General features: G+C 51.4%; 1 protein-coding gene across 2 annotated transcripts in view; it reads right to left on the bottom strand.

Annotated features, from left to right (window-relative positions):
• The window catches only part of LOC147091573 (uncharacterized), a 43,828-nt gene extending 18,086 nt beyond the window's left edge, over window positions 1-25,742 (bottom strand). The window contains exons 1-3 of one of the 2 annotated variants that reach the window (XR_015075215.1): window positions 25,356-25,742; window positions 22,190-22,371; window positions 12,239-17,034 (exon numbers count right to left, since the gene is read on the bottom strand). The gene's annotated coding sequence lies outside the window, so the exon portion shown is untranslated. Of the gene's footprint in view, window positions 1-12,238; window positions 17,035-22,189; window positions 22,372-25,355 lie in introns of those variants that run through there. The other variant, XM_085976808.1, reaches the window with a different exon arrangement.
• Window positions 25,743-26,364: the final 622 nt, after the last annotated feature.

Raw genomic sequence — 26,364 nt, forward strand, 5'->3', positions numbered from 1 at the left:
CGCCCGCCCCGCTCTCTCTCTCTCTCTCCCCCCCGCCCCTCTCTCTCTCCCCCGCCGCCGCTCTCTCTCTCCCCCCCGCCCCTCTCTCTCTCCCTCTCCCCCCCGCCCCTCTCTCTCTCCCCCCCTCCTCTCCCCCGCCCCTCTCTCTCTCTCCCCCCGCCCCTCTCTCTCTCTCTCCCCCCGCCCCTCTCTCTCTCTCTCCCCCCGCCCCTCTCTCTCTCCTCTCTCCCCCCGCCCCTCTCTCTCTCCCCCCTCTCCTCCCCCGCCCCTCTCTCTCTCTCTCTCCCCCGCCCCTCTCTCTCTCTCTCCCCCGCCCCTCTCCTCTCTCTCTCCCCCGCCCCTCTCTCTCTCTCTCTCCCCCCGCCCCTCTCTCTCTCTCTCCCCCCGCCCTCCTCCTCTCCCTCCCCGCCCCTCTCTCTCTCTCTCCCCCCTCCCTCCCCGCCCCCTCTCTCTCTCCCCCCTCCCTCCCCCGCCCCTCTCTCTCCCCCTCCCTCCCCGCCCCCTCTCTCTCTCTCCCCCCTCCCTCCCCGCCCCCCTCTCTCTCTCCCCCCTCCCTCCCCGCCCCTCTCTCTCTCCCCCTCCCTCCCGCCCCCTCTCTCTCCCCCCTCCCTCCCCGCCCCTCTCTCTCCCCCCTCTCTCCCCCCTCCCTCCCCGCCCCTCTCTCTCTCTCCCCCCTCTCTCCTCCCCGCCCCTCTCTCTCTCTCCCCCTCCCTCCCCGCCCCTCTCTCTCTCCCCCCTCCCTCCCCGCCCCTCTCTCCCCCCTCCCTCCCCGCCCCTCTCTCTCTCTCCCCCCTCCCTCCCCGCCCCTCTCTCTCTCCCCCTCCCTCCCCGCCCCTCTCTCTCTCTCCCCCCTCCCTCCCCGCCCCTCTCTCTCTCTCCCCCCTCCCTCCCCGCCCCTCTCTCTCTCCCCCCTCCCTCCCCGCCCCTCTCTCCCCCCTCCCTCCCCGCCCCTCTCTCTCTCCCCCCTCCCTCCCCGCCCCTCTCTCTCTCTCCCCCTCCCTCCCCGCCCTCTCTCTCTCTCCCCCCTCCCTCCCCGCCCCTCTCTCTCCCTCCCTCCCCGCCCCTCTCTCTCTCCCCCCTCCCTCCCCGCCCCTCTCTCTCTCCCCGCTCCCTCCCCGCCCCTCTCTCTCTCTCCCCCCTCCCTCCCCGCCCCTCTCTCCCCCCTCCCTCCCCGCCCCTCTCTCTCCCCCCTCCCTCCCCACCCCTCTCCCCCCTCCCTCCCCGCCCCTCTCTCTCTCTCCCCCCTCCCTCCCCGCCCCTCTCTCTCTCCCCCCCGCCCCTCTCTCTCTCCCCCCTCCCTCCCCGCCCCTCTCTCTCCCCCCCCTCCTCCCCGCCCCTCTCTCTCCCCCCCGCCCCTCTCTCTCTCTCTCCCCCCGCCCCTCTCTCTCTCTCCCGCCCCTCTCTCTCTCTCCCCCCCGCCCTCTCTCTCTCTCCCCCACCCCTCTCTCTCCCCCGCCCCTATCTCTCTCTCCCCCCCGCCCCTCTCTCTCTCCCCCCCGCCCCTCTCTCCCCCGCCCCTCTCTCTCTCTCCCCCCGCCCCTCTCTCTCTCTCCCCCCCGCCCCTCTCTCTCTCTCTCTCTCTCTCCCCCCCGCCCCTCTCTCTCTCCCCCCCTCTTTCTCTCCCCCCCGCCCCGCTCTCTCTCTCTCTCTCCCCCCGCCCCTCTCTCTCTCCCCCGCCGCCGCTCTCTCTCTCCCCCCCGCCCCTCTCTCTCTCCCTCTCCCCCCCGCCCCTCTCCCTCTCCCCCCCTCTCTCTCCCCCCGCCCCTCTCTCTCTCTCCCCCCGCCCCTCTCTCTCTCTCTCCCCCCGCCCCTCTCTCTCTCTCCCCCCCGCCCCTCTCTCTCTCTCTCTCTCCCCCCGCCCCTCTCTCTCTCTCTCTCTCCCCCCGCCCCTCTCTCTCTCTCTCTCTCCCTACCCGCCCCTCTCTCTCTCTCTCCCCCCGCCCCTCTCTCTCTCTCCCCCCCGCCCCTCTCTCTCTCCCCGCCCCTCTCTCTCTCCCCCCGCCCCTCTCTCTCTCTCCCCCCTCCTCCCCGCCCCTCTCTCTCTCCCTCCTCCCTTCCCGCCCCTCTCTCTCTCCCCCCTCCCTCCCCGCCCCTCTCTCTCTCCCCCCTCCCTCCCCGCCCCTCTCTCTCTCTCCCCCCTCCCTCCCCGCCCCTCTCTCTCTCCCCCTCCCTCCCCGCCCCTCTCTCTCTCCCCCTCCCTCCCCGCCCCTCTCTCTCCCCCCTCCCTCCCCGCCCCTCTCTCTCTCTCCCCCTCCCTCCCCGCCCCTCTCTCTCCCCCCTCCCTCCCCGCCCCTCTCTCTCTCCCCCCTCCCTCCCCGCCCCTCTCTCTCTCCCCCCGCCCCTCTCTCTCTCTCCCCCCGCCCCTCTCTCTCTCTCTCCCCCGCCCCTCTCTCTCTCTCCCCCCCGCCCCTCTCTCTCTCTCCCCCCCCCCACCCCGCCCCTCTCTCTCTCCCCCCTCCCTCCCCGCCCCTCTCTCTCTCCCCCCCTCCCTCCCCGCCACTCTCTCTCTCTCTCCCCCCTCCCTCCCCGCCCCTCTCTCTCTCTCCCCCCTCCCTCCCCGCCCCTCTCTCTCTCTCCCCCCTCCTCCCCGCCCCTCTCTCTCCTCCCCGTCTCTTCTCTCTGTCCCTCCCTTCCTAGCTCCTCAGGCCCGGACACTGAACCGAGCCCCCGGACCGGGCCGAGGGGGGAAAAGGCCGAGTCCCCGGCCCGCGGGCGCAAATGGAGCAGAGCCCCGGGACCAGGCCGAGGGGGGGAAAGGCCGAGTCCCCGGCCGCAAACGGAGCCCCGGGACCGGGCCGAGGAGGCGGGGGGGCGGGGGGGAAAGGCAGAGTCCCCGGCCCGCGGGCGCAAACGGAGCCGAGCCCCGGGACCGGGCCGAGGGGGGGAAAGGCTGAGTCCCCGGCCGCAAACGGAGCCGAGCCCCGGGACCGGGCCGAGGGCGGGGGGGTGGGGGGGGAGCCCGAGTTACCGCCCAGCCGGCCTTTACCAAGATGGCGGCGATGGCTACGCTGGGCTCTGTGCCGCCCCACCAGCCTTTACCAAGATGGCGGCAATCGCGCGCCGCGGGTGTGGAATCGGGCCCATCGGGACGGGTGGTGCCTAGCTCGGGCGTGGCTGGCGAGGAGAGGCTGAGGCTTCGAGGCCTGAGGAAAAAGAGCTTACCTACAGGGTTCAGCTGGGTATCCGTTATCTTAAAATGCCTGATAAAACGTTAAACGTGAACTTAGTGTATCATACACTCCTTTGCAAATGGATTTTCTTTTCTTTTAAAACCAACTTTTTTGTGTCAATACTAATGAATCAACAATTTTCTCACCTCCATTATCATTTTTTGTGCTTGAGGCCCGGCAGGTGTTTAATGGCTGCCACTCACCTCAGCTCATCTCCCGCTCGGCCGTTTGAACGATTAGGCCCCGCCCACAAACGCCATGAAACGCCCCCCCCAATTGGTCAACCATCACGTCACTCAACGCTAATGAGCGGTAGGATTGGTCATCGTTCACATCACTCAACGCTAATGAGCGGTAGGATTGGTCAACCGCTAATGAGCGGATTTTGTCCTTTTTTTGAACGTTTTTTGTATAGTGTCCGAACAATTGTTGTCTGACCAAAAAGTAAATATGCCTATTAGACTCCCCTAATGATAAGCTATCTTTTGATACAACATGCGTGTAGGTACGCTCTATAACTTTTGAGTGTATAGCGGACAGACAAACAGACAGATAGACCAACTCAATAATTTCTTTAAGTTCCTCATTCTCGCCACACCCTTGGTTTTCTCGTATTTCTGGGAGGTTTTTTGTGTCTTCCTCCATGAAGACAGAAACAAAGTATTTATTTAATTTCTCTGCCATTTCCTCATTCCACATTATAAATTCTCCCGTCTCTGACTGTAAAGGACCTACATTTACCTTCGCCAGTCTTTTCCTTTTCGCATACCTATAGAAGCTTTTACAATCCGTTTTTATATTTTCACTAGTTTGTGCTCATAATTCATTTTCCCCTTTTATCAATTTCTTGGTTCCCCTTTTGCTGATTTCTAAAAAGATCCCAATCCTCAGGCTGACCGCTTTTTCTGGCAACTTTATAAGCTTCCTCCTTTGACTTAATACTCACTTTAATTTCTTTTAGCCATGGTTGGATCACTTTTCCTTTTGAGTTTTAATGCCCTAGAGGAATATATGTTTGTTGTAAATTATGCATTATTTCCTTGAATGTTAGCCATTGTATGTCCACCTTCACACTGTGGTAAACCACTGTTTGTATTCCACTGTGTACATGCCTGGACATGCCTCGGCTGACTCCTCCCACAAGTCCTAGTGTAAAGGTGACTGCTCCCCAGCCCTTTGTATTTCTGGACCGGTCGACCACTCGAGGCAGACCTTCATTCTTTTGTTAATAAAAGCCTTTAGTTACTCTCTTAACTCTGTCTTTTATGAGTAATTGATAGCGCATCAATTTTATTAACAACATTTTTATAATGGAGAAGATCCTCACACCAGCATGCCTGGACTTAGATCATCGGGAGGCGGACTCATCCACCAAGTTTACTCACTGGCTTAAGTGTTTCGAAAAATTCCTGACTGCCTCCGCAGCAATCAAATCGGACGAGGACAAACTGGATGTCCTGACCTCCAAAGTGAACCACCGAGTGCACTCGGTCATCCAAGACGCGACCTCGTACGCGGACGCTATCAAGCTCCTCAAGGACCAGTACACGTGCCCAGTGAACGAAGTGTACTCCAGGCACCTCCTGGGGAGTCGTAAACAACAACCTGGGGAATCGACCGAGGAATACCTTCAGGCACTGTCTGTGCTTGGCCGGGCCTGTGGTTGTAAGGATGTAAAGGCCGCCGTGTACACAGAGGAACTTATCTGGGACGCTTTTGTAGCGGGCCACAGATCCAATTACACCCGACAGCGACTGTTGGAGCAGAGTGACCTCGACCTCAACAAGGCCTCTGAACTCGCACTATCATTGGATGCAGCCTACCGGGGCATGGATGCCTACTCCTCTGCACCGTGGACGCCGCGGGGAATGACAGCCTGGGACACGGTAGGACCGCCTCATAGCGCCGTGCCACCCCAGCCACACCCCAGCAACGGCCCAACTACCGCAGCAGTGTCCCAAGGCCAGACAGCAGTGCCCCAAGGCCAGAAATGCTACTTCTGTGGCCAGGCAAAACACCCCAGAGCGCGCTGCCCGGCGAAAAATGCGATCTGCGGGAAGAAGGGACACTACGCTAGCGTCTGCAGGGCCAAAGCCACCCCGAACCCCAGCAGCGCCGCATGTGGGCCATGCGGGCCGCCATCTTGGGCCTCCCTGGCCATGTGCGAACCACCGGTACAGCAGCCATTTTGGACGCCTCCAGCCACATGGGGATCATGGACGCCGCCATCTTGGACGACAGCCGGAACACAGCAGGCCCCCAACACCGCCTCATCTGATACCCGCAGCGACACACCGACCCCTACGCTGGCACCCGTTACACTGAACCAAGCGAGACCGCAACAGCTGGCCAGTTCAACAATGGACATTAAGGTAAATGGTCACAATACAATCTGCCTTTTTGACTCTGGGAGCACGGAGAGCTTCATCCACCCCAACACGGTGTGGCGTTGCTCTCTCCCAATCCTGCCTGCGCACCAGCGGATTTCTATGGCCTCCGAGTCCCAGTCGGCGGACATCGGCGGCTACTGCGTGGTGACACTCGTAGTAGACGGGACTGTGTACGATCATTTTAAACTTCTGGTCCTGCCCGACCTCTGCGCTGCCGTCCTGCTGGGGTTAGATTTTCAGTGCCACCTTAAAAGCGTTACGATGGCGTACGGTGGACCCCTACCCCCACTCACAGTCCGCAGCCAGCAGCTTCCAAATTGCCCGCCGCGCACCAGGTGCAACCTCTCCACACTCAGAGTCACGACCCCCCCCCCCCCACTGTTTGCTAACCTCACCCCCGACTGTAAGCCCATCGCCACAAAGAGCAGGCGATACAGTGCCGGGGACAGGGTTTTCATTAAAACCGAAGTGGAGCGGCTCCTGAAGGAGGGGATTATTGAGGGCAGCACCAGCCCCTGGCGAGCCCAGGTTGTGGTCGTTAAGACCGGCAAGAAGCAGCGCCTGGTCATCGACTACAGCCAGACAATAAATCGCTACACCCTGCTGGACGCCTACCCACTCCCCCGCATAGCTGATATGGTCAACCAGATCGCGCAGTACCGCGTCTTCTCGACCATTGACCTGAAATCAGCGTACCACCAGCTCCCTATCCGCCCTGAGGACCGCCAGTATACTGCCTTTGAGGCAAACGGCCGCCTCTATCACTTCCTTAGGGTTCCCTTTGGCGTCACCAACGGGGTCTCCGTCTTCCAAAGGGAGATGGACCGGATGGTAGATCAAAATGCGTTGCAGGCCACTTTCCCATATCTGGACAATGTGACCATCTGCGGCCGTGACTTGCAGGACCATGACGCAAACCTCGAAAAATTCCTCCGCACCGCCCAACTCCTGAACCTGACATATAACAAGGAGAAGTGCATATTCCGCACAAACCGCCTCGCCATCCTTGGCTGTGTTGTGGAACACGGACTCATCGGCCCCGACCCCGACCGGATGCGTCCCCTTATGGAACTCCCACTGCCTCAAGGCCCTGAAGAGGTGCCTGGGGTTTTTCTCCTATTACGCCCAGTGGGTCCCCTACGATGCGGACAAGGCCCGTCCGCTGATCAAGTCCACCTCTTTTCCCTTGACGGCAGAGGCCCGCTTAGCCTTCCACCGTATCAAGGAGGACATTGCCAAAGCCACCATGCACGCAGTGGACGAATCCATCCCCTTCCAGGTGGAAAGCGACGCGTCCGACTTTGCCCTGGCCGCTACCCTCAATCAGGCGGGGAGACCCGTGGCCTTCTTTTCACGAACCCTCCAAGGCCCGGACACCAGACACTCCACTGTTGAGAAGGAGGCCCAGGCGATTGTGGAGGCTGTGCGTAATTGGAGGCACTACCTGGCCGGAAAACGATTTACCCTGCTCACTGACCAGCGTTCAGTTGCTTTCATGTTTAACAACAAGCAGAGGGGCAAAATCAAAAATGACAAGATCTTGAGGTGGAGAATCGAACTTTCCACCTACAATTACGAGATCTTGTACCGGCCCGGGAAGCTCAATGAACCCCCGGATGCGCTATCGCGTGGCACCTGCGCCAGCGCGCAGATCGATAGACTGCGGGCCCTCCACAAAGACCTCTGCCACCCGGGGGGTCACCAGGTTCTTCCACTTCATCAAGGCCCGCAACCTGCCTTACTCTATTGAGGAGGTCAGGACCATGACCAGGAACTGCCAAGTCTGCGCTGAGTGCAAACCGCACTTTTATAGACCAGACAGGGCCCACCTGATAAAAGCCACTCGCCCCTTCGAGCGCCTGAGCGTTGATTTTAAAGGGCCTCTCCCCTCCTCCGACCGCAATGTGTACTTCCTCAATATTATTGATGAGTACTCCCGTTTCCCGTTCGCCATCCCCTGCCCGGACATGACCAGTGCCACGGTCATTAAATGTCTGAACGACCTCTTCACCCTGTTCGGTTTCCCCAGCTATATCCATAGCGACCGGGGCTCATCGTTTATGAGCGACGAACTCCGTCAGTGCCTGCTAACTAGGGGTATTGCCACAAGCAGGACCACCAGTTACAACCCCCAGGGGAACGGACAGGTGGAAAGAGAAAATGCGACAGTTTGGAAGGCCGTCCTGCTAGCCTTAAAGTCTAGGGGCCTTCCAACCTCCCGCTGGCAGGATGTGCTCCCCGATGCGCTCCACTCTATTCGGTCACTGCTCTGCACTGCCACTAACGCCACCCCTCATGAGAAAATGTTTGTCTTCCCAAGGAAGTCCACATCGGGGACATCGCTACCGCCATGGCTGACGTTCCCAGGGCCGGTCCTACTGAGAAGACACGTGAGGACCCATAAAACGGACCCCCTGGTCGAGAGGGTCGACCTCCTCCACGCCAACCCCCAGTATGCTTACATTGCATACCCGGACGGGCGGGAGGACACAGTCTCCATAAGAGACCTTGCACCCTCGGGGGCCGCAGTAACCCACTACTCACTACCACCCCCCCCCCCCCACGATCCGATATCCAGCCCCAGCAGACGGCAGGCCTGGGCCCCGCGACCCGCTCGACATCTACGAGGACGACACGCCTGTGCCACAGCCTACGCAGGACTCGACGCCGGAAGCTCCACTACCCCTGCCGTCGCCACGCCGATCACAGCGGCAGACAAGACCTCCGGAGAGACTCCAATACACCAACTTTTAATACACTTCACCCCGCCGGACTCAATTTTAAACAAGGGGTGAATGTGGTAAACCACTGTTTGTATTCCACTGTGTACATGCCTGGACATGCCTCGGCTGACTCCTCCCACAAGTCCTAGTATAAAGGTGACTGCTCCCCAGCCCTTTGTATTTCTGGACCGGTCGACCACTCGAGGCAGACCTTCATTCTTTTGTTAATAAAAGCCTTTAGTTACTCTCTTAACTCTCAGTCTTTTATGAGTAATTGATAGCGCATCACACACCTTTTAGTGTAGTCTCCCAATCTACCATGGCCAACTTGTCCCTCATACCCTTGTAGTTTCCTCTGTTTAGATTGATGACCTTAGTTTCAGATTGGACTACATCACTCTCAAACTTAATGTAAAATTACATAGAAGCATAGAAGATAGGAGCAGGAGTAGGCCATTCGGCCCCTCGAGCCTGCTCCGCCATTCAATGCAATCATGGCTGATCATCCAAGTTCATCCTGCCTTCTCTCCATATCCCTTGATCCCTTTAGCCTTAAGAAATATATCTAAATCCTTCTTGAATATATTTAATGAATTGGCCTCTCCTGCCTTCTGTGGTAGCAAATTCCACAGGTTCACCACTCTCTGGGTGAAGAAATTCCTCCTCATCTCTGTCCTAAATGGCTTACCCCTCATCCTTAGACTGTGACCCCTGGTTCTGGACTCCCCGACCATCGGGAACATCCTTCCTGCATCTAGTCTGTCTAGTCCTGTTAGAATTTTATACGTTTCAATGAGATCCCCTCATTCTTCTAAACTCCAGCGAGTACAAGCCCAACCGACCCAATCTCTCCTCATACATCATTCCTGCCATCCCAGGTATCAGTCTGGTGAATCTTCGCTGCACTCCCTCCATGGCAAGAACATCCTCCCTCAGATAAGGTGACCAAAACTGCACACAGTACTCAAGGTGTGGTCTCACCAAGGCCCTGTACAACTGCAGCAAGACATCCTTGTTCCTGTACTCAAACCCTCTCGCTACGAAGGCCAACATACCATTTGCCTTCTTAACTGACTGCTGCACCTGCATGCTTACCTTCAGCGACTGGTGCACAAGGACACCCAGGTCTCGTTGCAGTTCCCCTTCTCCCAATCTATTGCCATTTAGATAATAATCTGCCTTCCTGTTTTTGCCACCAAAGTGGACAACCTCACATTTATCCACATTATATTGCATCTGCCATGTTTCTGCCCAATCAGCCAACATGTCCAAATCATCCTGGAGTTTCTCGACATCCTCCTCACAGCACACACGCCCACCCAGCTTTGTGTCGTCTGCAAATTTGGAGCTATTACATCTAGTTCCCTCTTCTAGATCATTAATATATATTGTGAATAGCTGGGGTTCCAAGGACCGATCCCTGCGGTACCCCACTAGTCACTGTCTGCCATTCAGAAAAAGACCTGTTTATTCCAACTCTTTGCTTTCTGTCTGCCAACCAGTTCTCTATCCAAGTCAATACCTTGCCCCCAATCCCATGTGCCTTAACTTTACACAGACTGTAAACCTGTGTATCTGATGAGAAAGGGAGTTAGGCGAGGAGTGGAGGGAAGTGCTCCTTTATCTATCTTTCTCAGCCTTCAGGAGAGCAGAAGTTAAAAAGCTGCACGAGAGGGGACAAAGAACCAGTGGGAGTTCGGCTCTGTGAAACCCCCCAACCGCATTCGGAGAAAAATAAAAGGTGACATCACAGGGAAAAGGGTAAGTGATTGGTTGGTGAGTATTTTGCTCACTTCTCTTATCTTTTAATAGTAGCCATGGTGTGGAGATGCAGGTGTTGGACTGGGGTGGACAAATGTACGAAGTCACACAACACCAGGTTATACTCCAACAGTTTTATTTGAAATCACAAGCTTTCGGAGCGCTGCTCCTTCGTCAGGTGACTTCATTGGACTATAACCTGGTGTTGTGCGACTTCTTACACTTATCTTTTAAAGCCCAGGAAGTTTTAGTAATTGTACGGTTTCATTAGTATTAGTAAAGTTTACTAGCAGTAATAAATCTTATTGGGTGTAGTAGGGTTATAAAATAAATAAATTAAGACTCAATAAAGATGGCAGGGCAGGTGAGGTGTTGCGACTGCAGTATGTGGGAGCTCCTGGACGCCAGTCTGATCCAGGACGAACACGTCTGTGATAAGTGTCTGCGGCTCGAGGAGCTTCGGCTCAGAGTTGATGAGCTGGAGGCCGAGTTGCGGACACTGTGACACATCAGGGAGGGGGAAAATTACCTGGACACGTTATTCCAGGAGGCAGTCACACACCTTAGGTTAGGGTCTTCGGATTTGGTCAGTGGTCAGGGACAGGAGGATGTGACTGCGAGGGAAACAGAAGATAGGAGCAGGAGTAGGCCATTTGGCCCCTCGAGCCTGTTCCACCATTTAATGAGATCATGGCTGATCATCCAAATTCAGTACCCTGTCCCTGCCTTCTCCCCATATCCCTTGATCCCTTTAGCCTTAAGAAATATATCCAACTCCTTCTTGAATATATTTAATGAATTGGCCTCTCCTGCCTTCTGTGGTAGAGAATTCCACAGGTTCACCACTCTCTGGTGAAGAAATTCCTCCTCATTTCTGTCCTAAATGGCTTACCCCGTATCCTTAGACTGTGACCCCTGGTTCTGAACTCCCCAGCCATCGAGAACATCCTTCCTGCATCCAGTCTGTCCAGTCCTGTTAGAATTTTATAAGTTTCAATGAGATCCCCTCTCATTCTTCTAAACTCCAGCGAGTATAAGCCCAATCGACCCAATCTCTCCTCATACGTCATTCCTGCCAGCCCAGGTATCAGCCTGGTGAATTTTCGCTGCACTCCCTCCACGGCAAGAACATCCCTCCTCAGGTAAGGCGACCAAAACTGCACACAATACTCAAGACATGGTCTCACCAAGGCCCTGTACAACTGCAGCAAACATCCTTGTTCCTGTACTCAAACCCTCTCGCTACGAAGGCCAACATACCATTTGCCTTCTTAACTGCCTGCTGCACCTGCATGCTTACCTTCAGTGACTGGTGCACAAGGACACCCTGGTCTCGTTGCACTTCCCCTTCTCCCAATCTCTTGCTGTTCAGATAATAATCTGCCTTCCTGTTTTTGCCACCAAAGTGGATAACCTCGCATTTATCCACATTATACTGCATCTGCTATGCTTCTGCCTAATCACCCAACCTGTCCAAATCATACTGGGCTTTCTTGGCATCCTCCTCACAGCACAGATGCCCACCCAGCTTTGTGTCGTCTACAAACTTGGAGATATTACATCTAGTCCCCTCGTCTAGATCATTTATATATATTGTGAATAGCTGGGGTCTGAGGACCGATCCCTGAGGTACCCCACTAGTCACTGCCGGCCACTTGGAAAAAGTCCCGTTTATTCCAACTCTTTGGTTCCTGTCTGCCAACCAGTTCTCTATCCAAGTCAGTACCTTGCCCCCAATCCCATGTGCCTTAACTTTACACGCTAATCTCTTATGCGGGACCTTATTGAAAGCCTTCTGAAAGTCCAAATACACCACATCCACTGGTTCTCCCTTATCTATTTTACCAGTTACATCCTCAAAAAATTCCAGTGGATTAGTCAAGCATAATTTACCTTCTGTAAATCCATGTTGACTTTGTCCGATCCTATCACTGTTTTCCAAATGCTCTGCTATTACATCTTTTATAATGGACTCTAGCATTTTCCCCACTACCGATGTCAGGCTTACTGGTGTATAATTCCCCACTTTCCCTCTACCACCTTTTTTGAACAGTGGGGTAACATTAGCTACCCTCCAATCCATGGGAACTGTTCCAGAGTCTATCGAATTTTGGAAGATAGACTATTTCTAGGGCCACTTCCTTAAGTACCCTAGTATTATGTCCGTGTATAATTGAGACACAGACAGCAGGAGTTGATTATAACAAGTCTTTACTGAATGGAAACAATTGGGAAACTGAAACTACAGAAGGCTGCTAGTGCCTTTTATACAGGGGTGGTCACTGCCGGTACTGCAGTCTGAGACCAGTTATTCCCTTAAAAGGTACATACACAACAATTCCTCCCCTTTTAGATAAACAGTACATAACATTCATTTAACAACTAAATAACAACTAATTACAATTACGGTTGCTAGATACATTGGTTGAGGTTAAGCAATTATAAGTTCAGTCTTTGAGGAGGCTTCCTGATTCTGTCTGGATAACGCCTCTTTGGGGTATCAGGTTCTTCTGGTGAGGTTGAGTCGGGATCAATGTCGTTGTTTGGTTCGTCTGCTTCCAATATCACCGATTCTGCGGTAGATGCAATTGGTACTTCGGTTTCATCGCCAGGTGTATCAGATCATGGTGTGGAGTTGACGTTTTCCAGTGACTCTAGAATCTGGTCAGCAGGGCATCTTACAATGCTCTCTCCAACGTCCACGGTATACATTAGAGGTCCTTGCCATGTACAGATCGTTCCTGGCTGCCATTTCTCTGTGCAGTAGTCCCGGGCCAAAACTGGTTGACGTATCTTAAAACTCCTGGTCGGCCTTTCATTCATATTCTGAAACTGCCTGTTCTCCACATCTCTTCTGACGTTTGGCTTAACCAAATCCAAGCGGCATCGTAGTCTTCGATTGAAGAACATCATGGCTGGAGTTTGGTTGGTAACCACGTGTCGCATTCCGGCAGGCAAACAAGAAGTTATCCACCTTGTGTTGTAGGGGTATATCTTCATTACACATTGCCTTGATAGCCTTCTTGAATGTTTGAACAAACCTCTCAGCCAATCCATTAGTGGCTGGATGATATGGGGCGGATGTGTAATGCTTAACACCATTGTTCTTTAAGAACCTCCGGAACTCTTCAGACAAACTGTGGTCCATCGTCAGAGCAAATCTGTTCAGGCAGCCCATTCCTGGCGAATGTGGTTCATAAGACTGTGATAGTTTTTTCTGTGGTGGTTGAGGACATTTTTATTACCTCTGGCCACTTTGAATGTGCATCCACCGCAATTAAAAACATCGAGTCCATGAAGGGACCAGCAAAATCAATGGGCACCCTTTGCCATGGAGATGAGGGCCACTCCCATGGATGTAGAGGAGCTTGTGGTGGGGCGCTTTGGACCTTCTGGCATCCTGTACAGCTCTTGGTCATCTCTTCGATTTCTCTATCGATTCCCGGCCACCACAAACGCTCTGGCTAAGTTCTTCATTTTTACCCCACCCAGATGACCCTCATGAAGCACTCTATCCGTCAATTTGGGTGGAATTACTACTCTGGATCCACACATCAAGGTCCCTCTGCACACTGACAGCTGTTCTCTTCTCGGCGAGAATGCTGGCAGCGGTGGTTCGCCATGTGCTGGCCATCCCTTCACCGTTAAATCATAGACCCAGGAGAGTGTGTCGGGTCATTTCGTGTTTCCTTTTCTATGTTTGCATTCGTCACAGGGAGACATTCGACTATAGCCGGGTGGAATAACTCCACTGGATCCACTGCCAGTTCTTCTTCCACCGTCGGTAACGGTAGGCGCGACAATCCATCAGCATTCCTATGCTGTTTACTTCCCTTATACGCGATGTCATATTGGTGTGCCCCTAGGAAAAGGGACCACCTCTGCAGCCGCTGTGCCGTCATTATCGGTACGCCCTAAGGGTTGAAAATGGAGACGAGAGGTTGATGATCAGTTAGTAGAGTAAATTTCTGACCGTGCAGGTAGTGATTGTACTTCTTCACCCCCCACACCAGGCTGAGGGCCTCTGTCAATCTGAGCGTAGTTACGCTCGGCTGAAGTTAACGAGCGTGACACAAAAGCTATCGGCCTCTCTGAACCATCAAGGAATTTATGTGACAGTACCGCCCCAATGCCGTAGGGAGACGCATCACACGCCAGTCTTATCGGTAGTGATGGGTTGTAGGGAGCCAATACTTCTCTTGAAGTGATTAGGTCCTTACTCTTCTGAAAGGCCCGCTCGCATTCATCGCTCCATTTCCATGCTACTCCCGTTCGTAGTAGGGCGTTCAGTGGATGCAGAATAGTGGACAAATTCGGCAAAAACTTATGGTAGTAATTCACCAATCCGAGGAATGACCTCAGTTGCGACACATTCAGGCGCCGGAGCCATAACTACCGCTTCAATTTTGTCAGGGGACTTATGCAACCCCTCTTCATCAATCACGTGGCCACAATACGATATCTGTTTCTTAAAAAACTCGCACTTGGGGCGATTGGCTCGTAGCCCATGTTCACGTAGTCTAGTGAGCACCTGCTCTGGGTTGGCAAAGTGTTCACTGTCATCTTCACCTGTCACTAGGATGTCGTCTAAGTAACACTGAGTCCCCGGAATCCCTTGCAGGACATGTTCCATCGCTCTTTGCCATATCGCCGGAGCTGATGCTACTCCGAAGACCAGTCGATTATACTGGTAAAGACCTTTGAGAGTGTTTATCGCGAGATACTCCCTAGAGGATTCTTCAACCTCCATCTGCAAATATGCTTGTGCTAGGTCAATTTTTGTAAAACGCTTCCCTCCAGATAGTGAGGCAAAGATATCTTCTATCCTTGGAAGAGGATATTGTACTGTGTGAAGGACTGGGTTCACCGTCACCTTGAAGTCCCCACAGATGCGAACCTTCCTTGGCGCCTCAGACTTATTGTTTAACGTTTTCTTCATGACAGGAACGATGGGTGTCACCCACTCGCTCCAGTCTACCTTAGATAACACGCCTGCCTTCTCCAGAATCTCCAGCTCTGCTTCGACGGCTGGGCGAATTGCATATGGTACCGGTCTTGCTTTGAAAAACTTGGGAATTGCATTCTCCTCTATTTTTATCGAGGCGGTTACGCCTTTGAGTGCCCAGTTCTTGTTGAAATACCTCTTTGGCGTCAGCTAAGATTGTTGACAATCGGCCAGGAGTGACGTCGTCATCCTTTTTACCAGCCACCGTCAGTGTTTGAATGGAGTGCCAGTCTAAACTTATCTTTCTGATCCATTCACGTCCCAATAACGGTGGTCCACCATCTTGCAGAATGTAGAGATACAATTTCCGTATTTTCTTGCCGTTGTATTCGACAGGCACCCTTATTTTTCCTCTGGGGTATACTTTTTGCCCCGTATACGTCCTCAAGACAATGGATGTCTCTCTCAAGGGTATGTGTGAGAATAGCCGCTCGTAGTCTCGTCGATTCATGATGGTTAGAGCTGATCCTGTATCCAATTCCATTTTGACTTGGTACCCTGCTATCGTGAGGGTGACCCAAATGGTTCGGTGATCCTCTTTTGCGATTACATTGTGAAGTTTGAGACAGCTTAGTCTCTTGCTCCCGGATTCACTATCGCTCATCTGGTCTTCGGAACTACTGTCCGTCATCTTTTGTACTTTCCTGTACGGTTCCTTAGTAGCCTTTTTGTTGTCGTTGGTCTTCTTCCCAGACCTGCAAACTCGTGCAATGTGTCCCATCTTTCCGCATTGCCTGCATATTTTGTCCTTGGACCAGCAGTCCTCTGGTCATGGTTTGTTCTGCCGCAGCGATAACATTTTGCAAATCCCCGTGTCATTTCGTGGGTGCCGTATTCCTGTGGCTTTTGTTGTATTTCTGCAGCTCCCCTGGCTGCTGCTTCGTACGATACTGCCATGCTGAAAGCCTTATCTAGCGTCAGCTCTTTCTCTGAGAGTAACTTCTTCTGTGTTCCTTCACTCAGGAGTCCACAGACAAATTTGTCCCGTAGGGTATCTGTCAGTCCTGCTCCAAACTGGCAGTGCTTTGATAGCTTGCGTAGTTCCGTAAGGTACTCAACATTGCTCTCATCTTTATGCTGAGTTCTCCTGTGGAATTTAAATCTTTCTGCTATCAGCAGCGGTGCAGGGTTTAGGTGTTCCTGTAGGATAGCAACAATTTCGTTAAAACTCTTCACCTTCGGCTTGGCTGGAGTAATCAGGTCCCGCAATAGGCCGTACGTTCTTGCGCCCATTAAGTTTAGCAGTACCGATGCCTTTTTCTCATCGGCTATTTTGTTTGCCTCGCAATATACCTCGACTCTTTCCACATACGTGGTCCAGTCTTCTATTGCATTATCAAAGGCAGTGATATAGCCAGTCTTCGGCATCTTGGAAATCTAAGATGGCACCTCCCGCACTTTGCCTTCTTCCCCGCTGGATTAAGATGGCGCCTCCCGCGCTTTGCCTTCTTCCCCGCTGTTGCTAGCGCTGCTTTCCGCGGTTTCAGTGGCAACCTGCAGCTCCTCGCGGCTTTCTGCGCGTTTAATATATATTTTTTTTCTTATTTTATTATTTTCTTGTCGTGGAACAACCCTGTGGGACTCTTGCCTCCCTCTTCAGGTCTGTACGCTGCCCGGCTTCGTAGCACCGGTCGCACCCTGTGTGCTCCACCCTCTCTCCTCTTCCCGACAACGCTGCTCGGCCCCGTTGTAAGCCACCCGCTCGAGTTCTAGACCGCCGCAGCCCAGGAAGGATCAGTGTACTACCTGCCACCAGCCCGATTAGCTGAAGCACGGTCAACAGGAACCAAGCCCCGCTCTCGACAGCCTCTCCTGCAAATCTTCAACTCCGCTGACTCAGGGGCGGATGCCCACGTCGACGCCCGTTTCTACTGTTTCTTTCTTCTTTCTGGCCTCGACCTCTGCTCACTTCGCTTCAGGGATGGATCCCATGAGGTGGTGCAGACTGTAGGTAAGTTCGTATCTGCTCGTCACCAATATTATGTCTGTGTATAATTGAGACACGGACAGCAGGAGTTGATTATAACAAGTCTTTACTGAATGGAGACAATTGGGAAACTGAAACTACAGAAGGCTGCTAGTGCATTTTATACAGGGGTGGTCACTGCCGGTACTGCAGTCTGAGACCAGTTATTCCCTTAAAGTTACATACACAACACCTAGGATGTAGATTATCAGGCCCTGGGGATTTATTGGACTTCAATCCCGTCAATTTCCCTAACACCATTTCCCGACAAATACTGATTTCTTTCAGTTCCTCCCTCTCATTAGACCCTATGTTCCCCGACATCTCTGGGAGGTTATTTGTGTCCTCCTTTGTGAAGACAGAACCAAAGTACAGGAAACTTCGCGATATCCGGCACCGACAGGACCAAGCTGCTGCCGATCTATCCAAACTTCCGGATAGACCAGCGCTAATGTTGTAGGATAGGGAGGTTTCATCTCCGTATCCGACAACAAACACTGTTGCTTAGCAACAGCTTGTAAACACTCGGCCCGTGTTTTGTAGCATCTCTGAAGCTGTTGCTAAGCTAGAGATGCTTTCCAGAGCCTGCCTGTTAAAAGAATGCTAGAAGAAAAAAAACCTAACCAAAACGGCTCCTGATTTCTGCAGTTAGATTGAGGTTTACGGACATACAACCGCCGGATAAACCAAAGTTTCCTGTATGTATTGGTCTGTCATTTCTTTGTTCCCCATTATAAAATCCCCTGATTCTGACTGCAAGGGACCTACGCTCGACTTCACCAAACTTTTTCTCTTCACATATCTATAGAAGCTTTTGCAGTCAGTTTTTATGTTCCCTGCAAGCTTACTCTCATACTCTATTTTCCGCCTCTTAATTAATCCCTTTGTCCTCCTTTGCTGAATCCTAAACTGCTCCCAATCCTCAGGTTCACTGCTTTTTCTGGCCAATTTATATGTCCTCTCCTTGGATCTTACGCTATCCCTAATTTCCCTTATTAGCCACGGTTGAGTCAACTTTTTTGTTTTATTTTTATGCCAAACAGGGATGAACAAATTCTGTAGTTCATCCATGCGGTCTTTGAATGTTTGCAATTGCCTATTCACTGTCAACCCTTGGAGTGACATTCCCCAATCAATCCTACCCAACTCGCGCCTCATACCATCGTAGTTTCCTTTATTTAAATTCAGGACCCTAGTCTGAGTCAACTACTTCACTCTCCATCTTAATGAAGAATTCTATCATATTATGATCGCTCCAACCCAAGGGGCCTCGCACAACAAAATTGCAAATTAATCCTTTCTTATTACATAATACCCAGTCTAAGATGGCCTGATCTCGTTGGTTTCTTGACATACTGGTCCAGGAAACCATCCCGTATACACTCCAGGAATTCCTCCTCCACAGTATTATTACTAATTTGGTTAGCCCAATCTATATGTAGATTAAAGTCACCCATGATAACTGCTGTGCCCTTATTGCACGCATCTCTAATTTACCGTTTAATGCCATCTCCAACCTCCGCATTACTGTTTGGGGTTCTGTATACCACTCCCACTAACATTTTCTGCCCCTTGGTATTTCTCAATTCTACCCATAAGGATTCCACATCATCAGAGCTAATATCCTTCCTTACAATTGTGTTAATCTGCTCTTTAACCAGCAATGCTACCCCACCTCCTTTTCCTTTCTTTCCTGAATATTGAATACCCCTGGATGTTGAGTTCCCAGCCTTGGTCACCCTGGAGCCATGTTTCCATAATCCCAATCATATCATATCTGTTTACCTCTATTTGCGCAGCTAATTCATCCACTTTATTACGAATGCTACTTGCATTAAGACACAAAGCCTTCAGGCTTGTTTTTTTTTTTTTTTTAAAAACACACTCTTAGACCTTTTAGAATTATTATTTACTGTGGCCATATTTGATTTAAACCCTTGATTTCTCTGACTGCCACCTTTGTTTTTCTCCTTCCTGTCTTTTGCTTCTATCCTGGTTTCCCTTTCCTCTGTCTCCCTGCTCAGGTTCCCAACCCCCCGCCATTTTAGTTTAAACCCTCCCCCAGAGCACTAGCAAACACTCCCCCTAGGACATCAGTCCCGGTCCTGCCCAGGTGCAAACTGTCAGTTTTGTACTGGTCCCACCTCCCCCAGAACCGGTTCCAATGTCCCAGGAATTTGAATCCCTCCCCCTTGCACCATTCCTCTAGCCACGTATTCATCTGAAATATCCTTCTATTTCTACTCTGATTAGCACGTGGCACTGGTAGCAATCTTGAGATTACTACCTTGGAGGTCCTATTTTTAAATTTACCTCCTAACTCCCTATATTCATCTTTTAGGACCTCATCCCGTTTTGTACCTATATCGTTGGTACCTATATGCACCACGACAACTGGCTGTTCACCCTCCCCTTCCAAAATGTTCTGCAGCCTCTCTGGAGACATCCTTGACCCTTGCACCAGGAGGCAACATACCATCCTGGAGTCACGTTTGTGGCCGCAGAAACGCCCATCGGTTCCCCTTACAACAGAATCCCCTATTACTATAGCTCTCCCACTCTTTTTCCTCCCGTCCTGTGCAGCAGAACCACCCATGGTGCCAGGAAGTTGGCTGCTGCTGCCTTCCCCTGATAAGCCATACTCCCCAACAATATCCAAAGCGGTATATCTGTTTGAGAGGGGGATGGTCACAGGGGACCCCTGCACTACCTGCCTGCACCTACTACTCTGCCTGGTGGTCACCCATTCTCTTCCTGCCCGTGCAGCCTTTACCTGCGGTGTGACCAACTCCCTAAATGTGCTATCCACGACGTCCTCAGCATCACGAATGCTCCAGTATGTATCCACTCGTAGCTCCAGCGCCACAATGCAGTCTGTCAGTAGCTGCAGCTGGATACACTTCCCGCACACATGGTCGTCAGGGACACAGGAAGTGTCCCTGATTTCCCACATAGTGCAGGACGAGCATACCACGGCACAGAGCTCTCCTGCCATGCCTTACCCTTTAATTCATTCAAATTAAATTAAAAGTGAGGCAGGTATGGTGACCCAGGAGGTGGGGGAGCCTCAGCCTTTGCAATTGTCCAACAGGTATGATGTTCTTGCGGCCTGTATGGATGAAAGCGGTGGATGAGGAAACTGACAGTGGCACCGAGGTACAGGAAGCGATTCAAGCGGGGGGAGTTAATAGGAATATAGTGGTAATAAAGGATAGCATAGTCAGGGCGATAGATACAGTTCTCTGCGGCCAAGAGCAAGAGTCCAGATGGCGGTGTTGCCTACCCGGTGCCAGGGTTCAGGATATCTGCTCTGGGCTAGAGAGGAACTTGTAGTGGGAGGGGGAGGCGCCAATGGTCGTGGTCCATGTAGGTACCAACGACAGCTAGAACTAGAAAAGCGGTTCTGCTGAGAGACTATAAGCAGCTAGGGGCTAAATTAAAAAGCAGAACCTCAAGGGTAATAATGTCTGCATTATTACCTGAGCCACGAGCAAATTGGCATAGGGTAAATCAAATTAGAGAGATGAATGCGTGGCTCAAAGACTGGTGTGGGAGAAATGGGTTTCGATTCCTGGGGCACTGGCACCACACTGGGGAAAGTGGGATCTGTATCGTTGGGACGGTCTTCACTTGAACCGTGCTGGGACCAGTGTTCTGGCGAGTCATATAACTAGGGCGGTAGAGAGGGTTTTAAACTAAATAGTGGGGGCAAGGGATCAAATTTGGGAAGATGTGGTAAATCAAAGAGTAGAGACAAGGCAATAGAGAAAGGTGTTAATATGGGAAATGATAAACAGACCGTGACAGGAAGGGATAGAGAGGACAAATCTAAGAGTAAATCAACAGTTAAGGCTAGAGGTTACAAAAATAAAAAGGACAAAACTAAAGGCTCTGCATCTGAATGCACGTAGCATTCAAAACAAAACAGATGAACTGATGGCGCAAATAGGAATAAATAAGTAAGTATGATCCGATAGCCATTACAGAAACATGGCTGCAGGATGACAGATTGGGACCTGAATATTGAAGAGTACGTGATATTTAGGAAGGACAGAAAGTTAGGAAACGGTGGAGGGGTGGCTCTGTTAATTAATGATGGTATTAGCACAATAGAGAGGGATGACCTAAGTTCAGGAAACCAGGATGTAGAAGTGGTTTGGGTAAAGATGAGAAATGATAAAGGCAAGAAGTCACTTGTGGGAGTGGTGTACAGGCCCCCTAACAGTAACCACATGGTAGGATGGAGTATAAAGGAAGAAATAATGGGAGCTTGTCAGAAAGGTATGGCAATAATCATGGGGGATTTAATCTACATAGAGACCGGAAAAATCAGATGGGCAAAGGTAGCCTAAATGAGGAGTTCATAGAATGTTTTCAGGATAGTTTCTTACAACAGCACGTTCTGGAGCCAACCAGAGAGCAGGCTATACTAGACCTGGTATTGTGCAACAAGATAGGATTAATTAAAGGCCTCAGTGAAGGAGCCCCTAGGTAGCAGCGATCATAATATGATTGAACTTTACTTTCAGTTTGAGGGAGAGAAGAGTGGGTCCAAGACTAGTATTTTAAAATTAAATAAGGGCAATTACAATGGCATGAAAGCAGAGCTAGTTAAAGTGAACTGGCAAATTAGGTTAAGGGATAGGTCAATAGAGATGCAGTGGCAGACATTTAAGGGGATATTTCAGAATACACAGAATAGATACATTCCAACGAGAAAGAAAAATTCCAAGGGGAGGACCCACCATCCATGGTTAACTAAAAAAATTAACGATAGTATCCAACTTAAAGAAAAAGCATATAATTGCGCAAAGATGGCTGGCAGGTCAGGAGATAGGACAGAATATAAAAAACAGCCAAGAGTGACTAAAAGATTAATAAGGAGAAAAATTAGAGTACGAGAGAAAGCTAGCTAGAAATATAAAAACAGATAGCAAGAGCTTCTATTGATATTTAATAAAGAAAAGATTTAACAAAGTGAGTCTTGGTCCGATAAAAAAAGTGTCAGGGAATTAATAATGGAAAATAAGGAGATGGCAGTTGAATTGTACAGGCATTTTGTATCGGTCTTCACCATAGAGGATACAAGTAACATCCCAGAAATAGCTGTAAATCAGGAAATGGAAGGGAGGGAGGAACCAGTGTGTATCTGAGTCAATGGGACTCTCTCTGACCTTTTCCCCCAGTCGATCTCTGGAAGCTCTTTGAATCGGAAGAGTTCTCTCCAGTTGGTGCTCTCACAATCCTGTGTTGGTCCACCTGCTGTCGTTCCTCAGTCTACAATCCCTGTTTACTCTCGGCTGTGGGCCTTTCTCAATCACTCAGTCTTCCACCGGGAAATCTAATTATGGCAGGACTGAAAATAACAACATGAATAGTGTGAAGTAATGTAATGTAGACTTTTCTTCAGCTTAATAAAAATAAAAGTTTGGGTCCGAGTGCTTCTGTCTGATGTTGTCCCTTTTCTCAGATCGCCGCCACGCCCGCCTGGGCTTCCAGCAAATCACCAAAGTTCTGGATAGAAATGTACAATTTCCCTGTGCTTTAGGCAAACCGAAGCTGGGGTCATCTTTCCCAGGTAACACAGTCTGATCTCACTGGACCCATCCTCCCCGGGTTACACACTGTCTGATCTCACTGGACCCATCCTCCTCGGGTTACACACTGTCTGATCACGCTGGGCCCATCCTCCCCAGGTTACACAATCATAGAAATTTACTGCACAGAAGGCCGCCATTCGGTCCATCTTGTCCGAGCCGGCTAACAAAGATCTATCCACTCTAATCCCACTTTCCAGCACTTGGGTCCGTAGCCTGGTAGCTTACGGCACTTCAAGTGCATATCCAAGCAGTTTTTAAACGTGATGAGAATCTCTGCCTCTAGCACCCTTTCAGGCAGTGAGTTCCAGACCTCCACCACCCTCTGGGTGTAAAAAGCTCACCTCAAAACTCCTCTAATCCTTTGACCATCTGCTTTAAATCTATGCCCCCCTGATTATTGACCCTTCTGCTAAGGGAAATAGGTCTTTCCTATCCACTATCTAGGCCCCTAATAATTTGATACACCTCAATCGAGTCTCCCCTTGGCCTTCTCTGTTCCAAAGAAAACATCCCCAGCCGATCCAATCTTTCCACATAGCAAAAATTCCCCAGACCAGGCAAAATCCCCGTAAATCTCCTCTGCACCCTCTGTAATGCAATCACATCCTTCCGGTAATGTGTTGACCAGAACTGCACGCAGTATTCTAGCTGCGGCCTAGCTATACAGTTCACGCATTACCTCCCAGCTCTTATATTCTATGCCTCGGTTAGTAAAGACCTTTCTCCCCAGTCCATCCACTAGAGGCTGCAGAGCAGATGTAATTTTTTTCACCCAGAGGGTGGTGGGGGTCTGGAACTCACTGCCTGAAAGGATGGTAGAGGCAGAAACCCTTAGCACATTTAAAAAGTACTTGGGTGTACACTTGAAGAGCCGTAACCTATAGGGCTGTGGAGCAAGAGTCTGCAGGACGGGTTCATGGACTCCATTCGGGACAGTTTCCTGGAACAAAATGTCATGGAACCAACAATGTTAGAACTTGTATTGTGTAATAAGACAGGGTTAATTAGCAACCTCATAGTAAAGGATCCTCTGGGGCAGAGTGATCATAATATGTTAGAACTTCACATTAATTTTGAGAGTGACTTGACTAAGTCCGAAACTAGTGTCTTAAACTTAAATAAAGCCAATTACATAGGTATGAGGGGAGAGTTGGCGGAGGTAGATTGGAAAAACATGATTAGGCAGAGTCAACATGGTTTTATGAAAGGGAAATCGTGTTTGACAAATTTATTAAGAGTTGTTTGAGGATGTAACTAGCAGGTTATATAAAGTGGAACCAGTGGATGTAGTATATTTGGATTTCCAAAAGGCATTCGATAAGGTGCGACATAAAAGGTTATTACACAAGATTAGGGCTCACGGGGTTGGGGGTAATATAGTAGCATGGATAGAGGATTGGTTAACAGGCAGAAAACACAGAGTAGGGATAAACGGACCTTTTTCAGGTTGGCAGGCTGTAACTAGTGGGGTGCCGCAAGGATCAGTGTTGGGGCCTCAGCTATTTACAATCTACATTAATGACCTAGATGAAGGGACCGAGTGTAATGTATCCAAGTTTGCTGATGATACAAAGCTAGTTGGGACAGTAAGCTGTGAGGAGAACACAAAGACTCTGCAAAGGGATATAGATAGACTGAGTGAGTGGGCAGTAAGGTGGCAGATGGAGTGTAATGTGGGGAAATGTGAGGTTATTCACTTTGGTAGGAAGAATAGAAAAACAGAATATTTTTTAAATGGTGAGAAACATTCAAATGTTGGTGTTCAGAAAGATTTGGGTGTCCTCGTGCAAGAAACACAGAAAGCTAGCATGCAGGTACAGCAAGCAATAAGGAAGGCAAGTGGCATATTGGTATTTATTGCAAGGGGGTTGGAGTATAAGAGTAAGGAAGTCTTGCTACAATTGTACAGGGCCTTGGTGAGACCACACCTGGAGTACTGTGCACAGTTTTGGTCTCCTTATCTAAAGGAAGGATATACTTGCCTTGGAGGCTGTGCAACGAAGGTTCACTAGATTGTTTCCTGGGATGAGGGGGCTGTCCTATGAGGAGAGATTGTGTAGAATGGGCCGATACCCTCTGGAGTTTAGAAGAATGAGAGGTAATCTCATTGAAACATGTAAGATTCTGAAGGGGCTTGACAGGGTAGATGACGAGAGGTTGTTTTCCCAGGCTGGAGTATCTAGAACTAGGGGGCATAGTCTCAGGGCATAGTCTCACAACGTGGACCACTTTCCATACCTCGGGTGCCTACTGTCAACAAGGACAGACGTCGACGAGGTCCAACACCGCCTTTAGTGTGCCAGTGCAGCCTTCGGTCGCCTGAGGAAAAGTGTGTTTGAAGACCAGGACCGCAAACCCCGCACTAAGCTCATGGTCTACAGAGCAGCAGTGACACCCGCCCTGCTGTATGCCTCAGAGACATGGACCATGTACAGCAGGCACCTCAAAGCACTGGAGAGGTACCACCAACGCTGCCTCTGCAAGATCCTGCAAATCCACTGGCAGGATAGGCGCACCAACGTCTGCCCAAGACCGCACAAAGTGGAGGAGAAGAATCCGGGAAGGCGCCGAACACCGAGTCTCTTCCCCGGGAGCAATCGGAAGACAAGCGCAGGCAGCGCACGTCAACCCAAGCACCCACCCCTTCCCCACCCACTCCCTTCGACCCAAGGTTTCCAGAGATTGCCTAAGAGAGGCCGGCGCTGCTGTAAATGCCGGAGATTCTCTGATCCACACTCACCGCACCATCCGCCGCTCCTCAGTCCCGCCGCCATTTTATCTCCTTCCTCAAACCGGAGCCTCATCCGGGGACTGCGAGCAGCACCGAGCATGCGCACTGCGGCACACAGCCCGCGCTTAAAGTCCCTCACTGAGTCCGTCTCTTCTATTGCCTGCGACTCGTAGATTGACAGCTGCGCCCACCAATCGCAGCCCGCAACGCCTCGGGGCCCCGCCCACTCGGGGGCCGCCGCCAGCTCCGGGGTCACGTGGCTCCTGATCGGCCGTTCAACCGCCACAGCGCGCGGGTGACGTCATAGCCCCGCCCACCGGCGAGCCCTTTGTTGCCCAAGGTGCCGGCCGACTGCTGTCCCTTCTCCCCGGGCGGGCGGCAGCTGTCGGGGGGAGAGACTCCTCCTCTCTAACTCTGTTCTCCAACTGCTCCTCCCCCCTCCGGGCTGCGGCTTTTATAGCAGCCGCCGGCCCCGCCCAGCCCAGCCGCGCCTTCTGATTGGCTGAAAACCCGGCAAATCTCTGCCTCTGATTGGCGCGTTTTTCAATCCGCTCCAACCTCGGACACCAACGGAAAAGGCGGCTTATAGAATAAGAGCTCGTCTGTGAATCAGACTCGTTATTGTTAAAGTGATGGCCCTCTGTGGGACTGAATATTAACCAGTTATTAAAATCATTGCATCTGTACTTGTTTTGCAATTTGTTTCGCCCGAGTCCGTTTACATTTCCTGCATGTCATCCATAACAAGGTCAGGACTATTACTAACTGCACCACGACTAATACATGTGAAATCAGTCGGATCCATGGATGGGTCTATATATTTAGTCCCAAATGTCATCCACCCATGTGGTCAACTTGATCGCGTCGATGTCTTTCTTCCAATCCGTGTTCCGTTGTTGCAGAATGTAGTACACCTTTTGGAAGAGCCGTATCTCCTTCCGTAACTGCCCCAGGTGTTCGGGTAGTGGGGGTATATGATACCCAAAGGTGTTGATGTAGTTCCACAATCAATACTTGA

This window comes from Somniosus microcephalus, unplaced genomic scaffold (genome assembly GCF_052327205.1).
Source record: "Somniosus microcephalus isolate GS21.2 unplaced genomic scaffold, FLI_Smic_1.0 unresolved_chr3, whole genome shotgun sequence".
Lineage (NCBI taxonomy): Eukaryota > Metazoa > Chordata > Chondrichthyes > Squaliformes > Somniosidae > Somniosus > Somniosus microcephalus.